This window comes from Ornithodoros turicata, chromosome 3 (assembly GCF_037126465.1).
Source record: "Ornithodoros turicata isolate Travis chromosome 3, ASM3712646v1, whole genome shotgun sequence".
Taxonomy (NCBI): Eukaryota; Metazoa; Arthropoda; class Arachnida; order Ixodida; family Argasidae; genus Ornithodoros; species Ornithodoros turicata.
In genome coordinates this window covers 53,137,425-53,149,355 of record NC_088203.1, presented here as the reverse complement: position 1 = coordinate 53,149,355, position 11,931 = coordinate 53,137,425, and positions in this window count along the sequence as shown.

The following is an 11,931-nucleotide window of genomic DNA, read 5'->3' as shown; positions in this document are numbered from 1 at the left end:
CAGTACATACTGCCATCTGTCTTGTGAAAGATTTCTGCCACTCGTGGATAACGAACACTGGGGTACGTTCACAAAATACAGAACATATAAAGTTGGCTGCCCTGCAAAGTTCAGCTTTCGCACAGCGGTCGATAGCCAGGCTCTCCAAGTGACGAAAGCGGTCACCACGCATAGTCATCCCGTGAGTGAGGTAAGCATCCATTTGCGATTGGTTGACATAACGTTACCGCCATGATTGCCAACCCTCATGGGACCTGTCCTGTTGCAGGCATTTTATCAACAATTGCCAAAGCAAAGACGACTCAAGGGAGCTGATCTAGAAGAGGCACAAAAGATGCTCAGTGTCAAGGCGAATAAGAAGGTGGTACAGAATTACCTGAACCAGTGTGGGAAAGTCGTTCACTTGCGTGATCTCAGAAACCTAAAAACTAGGACAGCAGGAGACAACAGTTCTGCACTAGAAAGTATTGAAACCCGTGCAAGGCAGACTGGCGGCACAATGGACATTCTTGCAACAGAGACAAATCAGCTCATCGGAATTTTTTACCAAGATGAAGACATGCGGAAAGCATTCCAGGCATATCCAGAGATAATTTTCGTTGATGCAATTCACAAAACAAATGATCGACGGATGCTTCTCTACATTGCTTCTGTAGAGGATGCAAATGGTTTTACGGAGATAATCGCTTTTTTTCTCTGTGCCTCAGAAGATGAAAGCACCCTCAGGGCACTATTCCAAAGGCTGCAAGTCCACTGTGATGCAGCTACTTTTCTGAAGACATCAACAGTGATGGCCGACAAAGACTTCACGGACCGTGAAGTTCTGCAAGAAATATTTCCAAATGCAGAACCATACATTTGCCTGTTCCATGTACTGCGTACGTTCAGGAAGGAAGTGACCACACAAAACATGGGGATAACTTCAAGCATGCGAAACAGTATTCTGGAGATTCTTCAAGCCATGTGCTATTCAAAGACAGAAGGAGAGTATGACGAACACCTGGAGAACCTACGAAGAAAAAACTGTACAGAAGTCACGGCATACTTCGAAAAGAACTGGCATCCAATAAGACATCAATTGGTTGCAGGGCTGCATCAGTCTCTTTCCCTGGGTAACAGGACTAACAACCGTCTGGAATCCATGAATCAGAAGCTCACGCAAATCGTCCATCGCTATGAGAGATTGGAGCAGTTGTTTCCAGACATATTCAGTCTGCTGACAACTCTGAAAATTGAGAGAGACCAAAGAGCAGTTGAGAATCTATTGAAGGCACCATTACTAATTAATTTAAATGATGACGAGAAAAAGTTCTCACAGCTCCTGACCGAGTACAGCTTCAAGCGTGTGCAGCAGCTGGCTGCCTCGACAGAGATGGACTTTGTTCCGGACTATGTCCAAGCAAGCTGCGAGACCTGCACGTGCCCTGTGTATAAGTCGTTGCAGCTGCCTTGCAAGCATATTTTCTACATGCAGAAACAAGCTAGGATGCCTGCTCTTTTTGAAACTGCGGTGGCACAAAGGTGGACAAAGGACTACTGCACGATAGCATGCAGACTGATGTCACCTGCACAAGCTGCAGTAGGTGCTGTGAACCTCGAGGCACAGTCATGCACCGAGGAAGCATGGGAGTGCTTTCCGAGTGTGAAAAGTTCCGTAGAGCAAACATGCTTCTGCAACGCCTCGCATCACGCATCACTGAAGCTACAATGGTGAAATTCAGTGTACTCATGACGACTGCGAAACAGTTCCTGGATGCAGTTGAGCGAGGAAGCGACGTCTTTGTCGTTGAAGGAGTGCAAAATCTTCCTGGCGACTGTTCAGCTTCTGGGATTCCACTCATTCATGGTAATTTTCTCTCTCTTTGAAAGCAGCAAACAAGCTGGCAAGGTCTTCATGGGGTTTAGACACTTTCATAGATGGGGTTCATTAGATTATGGAAGCATTGTACAACACGTTAGAGTACTGAGGAAAAAATAATTATTCTCCAACACAACTATTCAAATTATTCGAACACACTCCCGAGCAAAGCGCCGACGTCACAGAACTCAGTGTTGCGTCTATCCCCATTGGCAATCGTAGGCACGTTTATCTGGGATAATGTGGGATGAGCTGTCACAACCCCTTTAAGCTTTCGAATATATATGTGTGTCGAATGTATATGTATATATCAAGCTTCAGTTATTTACTGAATGTGCCATGCCCTCATCATAAACCTTGCTCCTGCTCCAGCGACTCCTGTAGTAGTTCCTGTGCCCCAGCAGGAGATACAGATGGCAGCAGCACCAGGTTCCCTGTGCCAGACAGGCAAGACAGGCACTGGTCCTGCAGACAAGAACGTTGACCAGTGCCCCCCTTCTCAAGGGCCAGGAATGCAGCCTGATATTGTGCCCAATGATTTGTCTAGCCTTCCTGGCACTTCTGCGCCACAGTTGCACCCAACACGCGGAAGTATGTATCATATCTGTAGTTCATGTTCATTGTGTGTCAAGCACACATGTAATGACGGAATTGCATCATTGTAGGTGTCCAGGAAGGTGGGATAAAGCTTGCAGGTATTGTAATTCCTCTGCACATGCGGCACCGTGGTAGGCCAAAAGGCAAAGGGCCGACTGTGGTAGGCTTGCCAAAGAAGAAGATGTCGCTGCGGCCTACTTCCTTTTTGAAGAAGGCACCAAGAGAACGAGAAAGAGCTATCCTGAGATTGAAGAGAAGGCATTTAATGGCTATGTTGTTCAAGAATGTGATGTAGAGATCATTCCATTCCACATAATATTTGTTCTGCAATCATTCACCCTACTGTGAATATAGATGAGATTAAGCAATATACTGATCATGACGCATTGCTTGCACTGCAAGAAGTGGTGAAGATGAAAGCAAGAAATCCACTCTGGGAGTGCGGCTCATGTGCAAAGGACATGACGACTGGTGATTCCCTTTGCTGTGATGCATGTCTTCTCTGGTATCACTTGAGCTGCACTGGTCTCAGAGCTGTGCCAAAAGCTAGGAACTGGTACTGCAGGGCATACTATGCATAATTTTAAGCATGTATAATGCATGCTTTCGTGTACATGTGCCAAATACTACTTCATGTACAGCTTGCGACATACTTGTCTGGAATCAAGAGCTCGCGCTTTATCTGGCCTGGAGTCTCCAGGTGCTGCAAGGTTGTTTGTTTCAACTAATAAAACACATGCTGGGTAGCATACCATACGTGTCTACTAGTCGGAAGGAACAATCTTGCAATATCTGGAGATTTCAGACAGGATAAATCGCAAGCTGTTGATTCCAGACAAGTATGTCGCAAGCTGTATTGAACTTCATGCTTACTCGATATAGTGCACAATAAAAAAAAAGTATTGAAATGTGCTGCAGATTTTCCTTTTTCGGTTTTTCCTCTGAAACTGTCACAGAAACTACACAACTTAGACGTTACATATGTTAATCCTCGCCCTTCGGAAAGCCCAACCAGACTGCAAAGCTGCCTAACGTATTGTATGACTTTAATGCTTCACAATATATCACTAGTCCTGATGCTTGTAGGGAAGCATATATTTCTTGGGACACAGCTGTTCTCCGGAAGCATGCATGAAAGTGCACATGTTGAGCAAGGATAATAACTAAAGGCACACTGGTACACCTAGAAGCTTGTACCCATCAACAAAAGTCCGAATGAATGCAACAACTGACAAAGAGCTCTGCCCTCATGTATGCATTCCCAGGCCTTTTTTGGGGGGTGGGGGAGTGTGCCCCACCTCTTCTTTCTTGAGACGGACACAAAGGTTCACACCACGCGACCCGACGATCCGTCGGGCAGGGATTAATAATGACGACCTGTGACTGAAGAGCGCGCAACTTTTACAAGTGATCGACCTTGGAGCTACAGGTGGGGTGGGACGCCCATGCTTGTAGTATGTCCTTTTTCTTTCTTTCTTTTTTTTATTGGGCAACATGGCAGAACGCAGCTCGTGTAAAAAGAGCGTCCCCCATAACATCACCTGGCTCACCACTCTCGATTCGGGACCTCGCGTTGCAACTTCCCCTATCCCAGACGTCATGTAGGTATTGCCACTATACGCTGAAAAACTAAGGCTTCGATTTCGAGCAAACCATGGAGCAAGCGCTCGATAATCTCGGCAGCTGCACCGCAAAAATGCCCTCCACCATGGCGGCCAAACGTACTCGTCGGGTGTATTCACATGACGTCAATCAAGTGAATACACCCTTCTCGTTGAGCGACCATGGTGAGCTCTTAGGGCGAAAAAATGAAAATGTTGCAGGGACCACTTCGCTGGTTCTCTACAATATGCGAAGCATCGTGTATGAAGACTCACGATGTCACGTACAAGAGGAGGCCAGATTTCACGATGCCAGATAACCACATCGCAACTCACGACGCAGTTGACGCTCTTGTACGTTCTTGCAATATTGCTGACCTGTCGTGTTAACGCAGAAGGATCGACGGCTCCGTCGATATAGTGGGCTCAGACGGACCGACGGGACCCGTCGATATAGTGGGCTCTGTAAGACCGACGGGCCCCGTCGATATAGTGGGCTCTGAAAGGCCGACGAGCCCCGTCGATATAGGGGGCGCACACTGAAAAAAATTTCTGTAAAATAACAGAAAAAAAAACGGAGAATTTATCTGTAAACGGGTACAGACTGTTCTGTATAACCATTTTGCAGAGTATACTCTGTTTTAGAACGCGACGAAGGTTTGGTTGTCATTTGAAAATGATATAGTGGAACGCGATCGATCAAGCAATCCTTTTTCTCCCACTCAAATACGAACGCGAGACCCGAGAGATCGTCATCTGATACTGTTACGTGATAGTGCGTCATCTGCCGAGCGAGCTCAACGCTCAACATCGGTTCCGGAAGTTGGCGCTTTGGCTGTGCGTACTGCGTAGCTCGCATGGCTGCATCCATGTGCTGTGGTGGACCAACTTTCAGGTGAGCAGCTTTCTTGTTGGAATTGAGTTTAATGCCATTTTCATAGTCAGAAGCAAGTGTTTATCGCTAACATTTTCATACCTATGCGTATGAGTATGCGGTGGCAGGTATTTGATGTTGTGCCGTACTAACTGAAAGTAGTTAGGCCTAACATCACCAATGCATGGAATTTATTCGCGGCTTATACAAGTATAAATCATGACCTGACTGCATGTAGCTGCGTATCAATTACTGATGACGCTACTATGCTTCCGTGCGGATGTTAACAGGCATAATGTTCAGATGAAGGCAAGTTGTCGTGACAGTGACGGCAGTACAATCGGTGCTTTTAAGCGAATAACATGACGTGTGCTACAGTTTACCGTGCGACCCAATCACTCTCACTTCTTATTATGTAACGCTTCTCGCAACAGGGATCCCTCCTGTTTACCGTGATATTTGCTACACAACCGATGACTCACGACAGCGTATCGTGAACGAATGGGAACACATGGATTACTATGTTGTCCACATGTACTGTGCAGTGTTAGCAAAGTTAGGATGAGCGACTCTTGCGTCACTATCGTCTTGAGAAGAATGTCTACGTTCTCCCCAGGTAGAATACCGAAACATGTACAAGTGCAAGAAATGTGGCTCCGAGCGCTCCACGCTTGTCGCCTATGTGGAACACCAGCGCAGCCACATGTACATCCACAACTACCGATTTTCCTGCTACAAGCCTGAGTGCAAAGTGACGTTTGAGACGCTTCATGCACTTTCGCACCACTGCCGGAGAGAACACCCTCAAAACAGGAAGTATCCGTCAGTGAATACTTTGACATGCCCTGTTGTGCTGTGTGAAAAGGAACCACCGTCACTACAGGAAGCAATGCGTCATATGCGGGAATATCTGGACAATCACCAGCCTGTTTCATGTCCATTTCCTCAGTGCGTGGGACGAAATGAATTTCAAACAAAACCAGCAATGTCTGTGCACATGACTAGGTACCACAAAGTAGGTCCACCTGTGCATGCCCTTCCAGCTCCTGTTGACGTTGCAACGACATCATCTTCAGTGCAACAATACGATGACGAAGGTCCTGTTCCTGACAGCCCTGATTTAAATGCCACTGACACCACAGGTGGCGAGGAGTCTGACAACGAAAGTGAAGATGTGCTGCTTGGCAGATTGCTTCTGAAGATGATGACGAAACACCATGTGCCATCTAAAACTCTATCATCTTTATTTCATGACTTGCACAATATAATTGAAGGTACTACTGAAACACTGGGAAAGAAAGTCGCATCCCGGTTTGTTGCCCATCAGAATGAGATCAGCAATGATATAGAAGCTCTAAAAAATATCATTCTATCTGACATTAAGGATGTCAATCCTCTTCGTGCATTTGCCCAAGGAGGCTTATGTCTACACGGTATCGGCAAGACCTATTTTTTAAAGATACGTTTGGGTACGTCGCCCCTACACCTGTACGGCTGGGGCAGCTCAGCTCTGGTGATGAAGCATTTTATCACTATGCGCCCATTGAAACGACTCTGCAACGCATGCTGAGTGATGAGTCAGTGATGTCCCAACTGGAGAGCTTTAGAAAACTTCCACATTTCACAGAGGACAACCAAGTTCTTTCCGATTATGTAGATGGGGAGCTCTTCAAAAGCATAATGGCATCTGCACCGTCTGATGTACTTCCACTCATCCTTTACCAGGACAGTTTTGAAGCGGTAAACCCACTAGGGTCGGCGAAGTCGAAGCACAAAGTCTTGGCACTCTATTTTACTCTTGGGGTCGTGCGGCAGGAAAATCGTTCAAGGGTTGACCAACTTCAGGTCGTTTTAATGTGCACTCAAAGACATCTTCAATCATTCGGGCATGAGAAAGTATTCTCCAAAGTCGTCAGTGAGTTGGACCAGTTGTATAAATGTGGCATAGTAGTCATGGGGAAGAAATACACACCACAAGTGTTTTGTATATGCGGTGACAACTTAGGTTCCCATTGTGTGGGAGGCTTTGTAGAGAGCTTCTCAGCGCAGTATTTCTGCAGATACTGCACTGTCACCCAAGAAGAATTCCGAGATAATCCCTTAGCTCATGGCACGACACGTACACAACAGCAGCATCTGCACTGCATTGAGCGGGTGGACAGTGAATCCCTACCGCACTGCGTTGGTGTAAAGTTTGATTCCCTCTTCAACAAGCTTCAAGGATTTCATGCGACTACATCGTTTCCGCCTTGTATTGCTCATGACTTGCTTGAAGGCGTTGTTGACTATGACTTGACACTCTATCTGCAGTATTTCGTGAATAATAATAATAATAATATTCCTTTATTCACAAAGATGTGAAAAGGAGCGAGCAAAAAGCTTCACTTGAAGCTTGACGAGGCTCGTCTCCTACAACAGTACAGCAGCAAAGGCATACACATTAACAAGGTAAAGAATTTCATCGATGAATAGTATTTACAAACACAAAAGGACGGTAACGCCCTTTTCATAGCACAAATCACCACACCGTGCGCACATGTTCAATCACTTATGAAATATTCCAGAACATCTTTTTTCGTACCATAAACAATATCAATCTTATTTTCGGTGCAATTTAACAGTCGGGACAGTGTAACATCTAAAGTCTGTATGCCATAATTTGTACGTACGCGAGGCGTAACCCAGCTAGGACCAGGCCGGAGCGGATAGTGAGGCGCTGAAGGTAAAAGTTTGAATAGTGACAAGAACGTCTTATTATTTTCTTTAACGGCTATTCGATATGTAGTAGACAGCTTATAGTCATATAGCATAGAGATATTGATAATCCTATGCTTCTTAAACAGTCCCCTGGTAGTATGACAATAAGGAAGGTTTTCCATGATGCGAAGTATCTTTTTCTGTGCACGCAATAAACTATTTAGATTACTACCAGTTCCCCAAACCAAGTGACAATAATTTAGTTGAGAATGTATAAGTGAGTTGTACATTGTTCGAAACTATACCTGGATTAAATATATGTTTACTTCTATACAGTGCTCCAATAGTTTCTGATATTTTCAACCTGGTTTGTTCAACATGATATGTCCACGACATCGTTTCAGTGAAATACACGCCTAGACTCTTTACCATACTGCATACCTCAATAACATTATTTCCTAGTTGGACACTGGTGGATAGGGCAACTTTTTTATTTCTAGGCTTAAACAATACAACTTTTGTTTTCTTGGTATGGATTTTTAAACAGTTCAGTTCCGTCCACATAGTTATCTTCCTCAGAACTGCATTTGCTTCATTTATAAGAGCATCGTCATCAGTGCCAGTAAGTAAGATAGTAGTGTCATCCGCATAGATAACAAAATCTGCATCCGGGGCACAGTTGACAATATCGTTAATATAGACATTAAAAAGCAAGGGTCCCAATATACTTCCTTGTGGAACTCCAGTTTCCAATTTCATGGCGCTAGATATTTTGCCATTAAGCGCAACGTGTTGATATCGATATTAGAGATAAGAAGCGAATAACGATAGCGCTGTACCTCTTATACCGTAACACTGTAATTTGTATTTAAGTACATCATAATTTATAGAGTCGAAGGCCTTTGAGAGATCAATAAAGAGCCCCAATGTAAGCTGCCTATTCTCAAAAATTATTTAGTATTACATGTTTTTGCTTAAGTAAAGCGATTTCTACTGAACGCTGTTTCCGAAAACCAAACTGTGAATCGGTGAGAATTGAATGCGCATTTAAAAAGGATAATAAGCGATCGTGCATTATTTTCTCAAATCCCTTCGAAAATACTGGTAGAATTGATATCGGGCGGTAGTTTGAGACTTGGTTTATATCTCCCTCTTTATGCAAAACTGTTACCTTGGCTACTTGAAGGCTCTTTGGAAAAGAGCCAGCTAAAAAACACTGATTCAATATATATGTTAAGGGGCGCAATATAAAACGAAGGACTCGTTTTATAGGAAGAATCTGCATGTCGTACATATCTAGACTCCTTGTATTCTTAACGTTAAACATTGCGGAAAATACTTCATTTTCACTTACAGGTGCTAAAAATATTGTGCCCTGTACACTTCGTGGCATATTTTTGTCCAACATTCCAATCTCTGGCGTAAAGTTTGTGCGACAGACATTTACAAGGTATTTATTAAAATGCTCTGCTAGATCATGACCGCTTACGATTTTATCGTCGATGTTAATGGATTGAATTGTGGGACCCCTTATTTTACTGTTTAGAACATCATTTAAGTTTTTCCAAACTAATTTTGAGTTTCGTTGGATATCAACACTGAACAAGTTGCTGTAATATGCCTTCCTTGCTCGCTTTAGAATGTTCGATACTTGATTTCGAACGCGCTTATAAGTCGCTAGACCTTCTATACTTCTAGAATTTATGAATTTTCTATACATTTTGTTTCTCTTTTGCACCAGTCTCAATAATTATCTCGTCATCCAAGGCCGTCGACTCTTACATGATAACTTGCGTGTCTTCATAGGAAAATGAAATTGATATATTTCAAAAAGGTGTGAAAGAAACAGTCATACGCTTTGTCGGGGTCGTCATACGTAAATACACGATCCCACTTTGTATTTGCTATATTCCTTTCAAAAGCATCTAAAGCTTTATCAGAGATAACTTGATATACAATGGATTGTTTTTGTTGACTTTCCCCACGGTTAAAAAGTGCAAAAATCGGCAGGTGGTCACTAATGTCGGTTTGTAAGACACCCGTTATTGTATCTACAGGTCGATGGTTTGTAATGATGTAAGTGATGGATGATAATGATGTAATCTAATAATGTTGCAGATGACGACGTCACTCGTGTGGGCACCTGAATAAGATTTGGGAAACCATAGTCTCCCAAGAGAATATTCAGGTCATTTGACAGTGTTGAGTTTAACAACATATCTATGTTAAAGTCCCCGCCAATGATCGCCCATAGGCTTTCGTCAGATGCAAACGCAAGAAGACCTTCCAAGAACTGAAAGAAACTTGATGTATTCGAACCAGGAGGACGATATATAACAGAGTATATATACCGACCAGATGTTAGAGTCAATACTTCATAGTTGCTGGTAACAACAGAGTATTGCGTTAGGATACTGCAACCCTGATCTTTTACAAGCACTCTTACACCGCCTCCCCTTTTTTCTGTGCGATTTAAATAATAGGTTTGATAGCCTTCTATATGAAAAAGATCATGTTCATTTTTGCACCAAGTCTCTGAAAACATGATCACATCACAAAGATAGTTCATGTCATGAAACAAAACTTCCAATTCCGCTCTTTCATTTACAACCGAACGAGCATTAATGTGCATAACTGACAAAGGCTTGTGTGTGACATATTGCGAGATATCATTTGGGCAACATGACACGTTATGCATTGCATGTATTCAATTCCAACGCAGTCGACAGTACATGGATTATTTAATCTTATCGAGATCCGAAAGATTGTCCACGCGAATTACTTGGTCTCCAATTTTCTTTCTTGCGTATGACACTCCGTACTTGAGCCAAACATACTGATAACCCATTTCTTTTGCTTTCATTCTTAGTTGATAGTGCAAGTTTCGATTTACAGCAGTTAGGTTTTCATTCAAGTATATTTGTTGACATTGAAACTTTATTGCAGATAGCTGTTTCCTTTTCGCCATCCAAGAGTCTCTTGTCCTCCGATTTACAAATTTAACAACAATAGGTGGTACTGTATTTGGTTTGGATGGGAGCCTATGTACGGCTTCTACGTCATCGGCTGTTGGCCTAGGCAGCTGGAGAATGTCAGCAATTTCCGCGACATTGACTTCCAAATTTTCTTTATCTTCTGCGGGAATTCCATGTATTTCAATAATGTTGCGTCTTCCGTACTGGTCAAGGTCATTTAATTGCTTGTGAACAGCAGATAAATCGTCTGAATTTACTTTCCTATGCTCAAGATCACGTACCTTCCTTTTCAATTCTTTTATATCAGTGTTTTGTTCAGCCAGACGTGCCAAAAGATCATCGTATTTATCCGACATCATTTGGACCGATTGTTCAAGGCTTTGTACAGTAGTCTTGATTGTAAGTAGGTCGTCAATTTTCGATTGAATTGACATCAGCCAGTGAGCATATTGGCTATTGCATCTATTTTTGTCCTCAGACTCTCATCCCTTGTATTTTCGGAAACCGCGCCTTGATCATCAGTTTTTCCATCTCCACGTAATTGTCCTGTTCTTTGGATGTGTAGTTTACATGTCGAGCATTTCCAGTTTGACCTTTTGGTGAGGATACAAGAGCAGTCGCCGAGGTGGTACAAGTTGTTACATTCAGTGCAAGATATCACATTGCCATCATGAGAAAGTTCCCCGTGACACGATAAACACATACCATCCATGCTAAATACAGGGGTGGCAGTCAGCAGCGGACGTTATACAAAAGCAAGTTTATGTTTGTTGTTCTTACCTGCATGAACAGAGTAGGGTTTTAGCAACAGTCATGAAAAGGCTTTCGCCGCTGACTGCCGAGGCTTTCTCTTGCGACGATGATCTTTATAGCTGGAGGCCTCAAACGGTGGCGTCGCTGTCGAGGTGATAAGCTGCTACAGTGTCCCGAGACAAGAAGGTTCAGGCGATGCACGTGTTGAAACGCAACGGAGGTCACAGGATAGCGCAAGTCGTCCTCGCTCAAAGATAGATTAATCTGCATGAACAGAGTAGGGTTTTAGCAACAGTCATGAAAAGGCTTTCGCCGCTGACTGCCGAGCGACTGTGAAAAAGAAGTACTTCAGTGTAAAGGCATTTAATACAAATCTTTCTCAGCTTAAGCTTCGTGCACACCCCTTACAAAAAAATTGAGCATCTTTCTACAGGAAGTGGGTAGAACATTAATCACCCAGCCATGAGACTTTGTGTAGAAAGTATCCAGACTGTCTACCACCCACGTCACCTTTCTAAGGGCTATTGGAACACACCTTTCTGTAGAATGTCTACCGACATTTGGTGACAGCAAGTC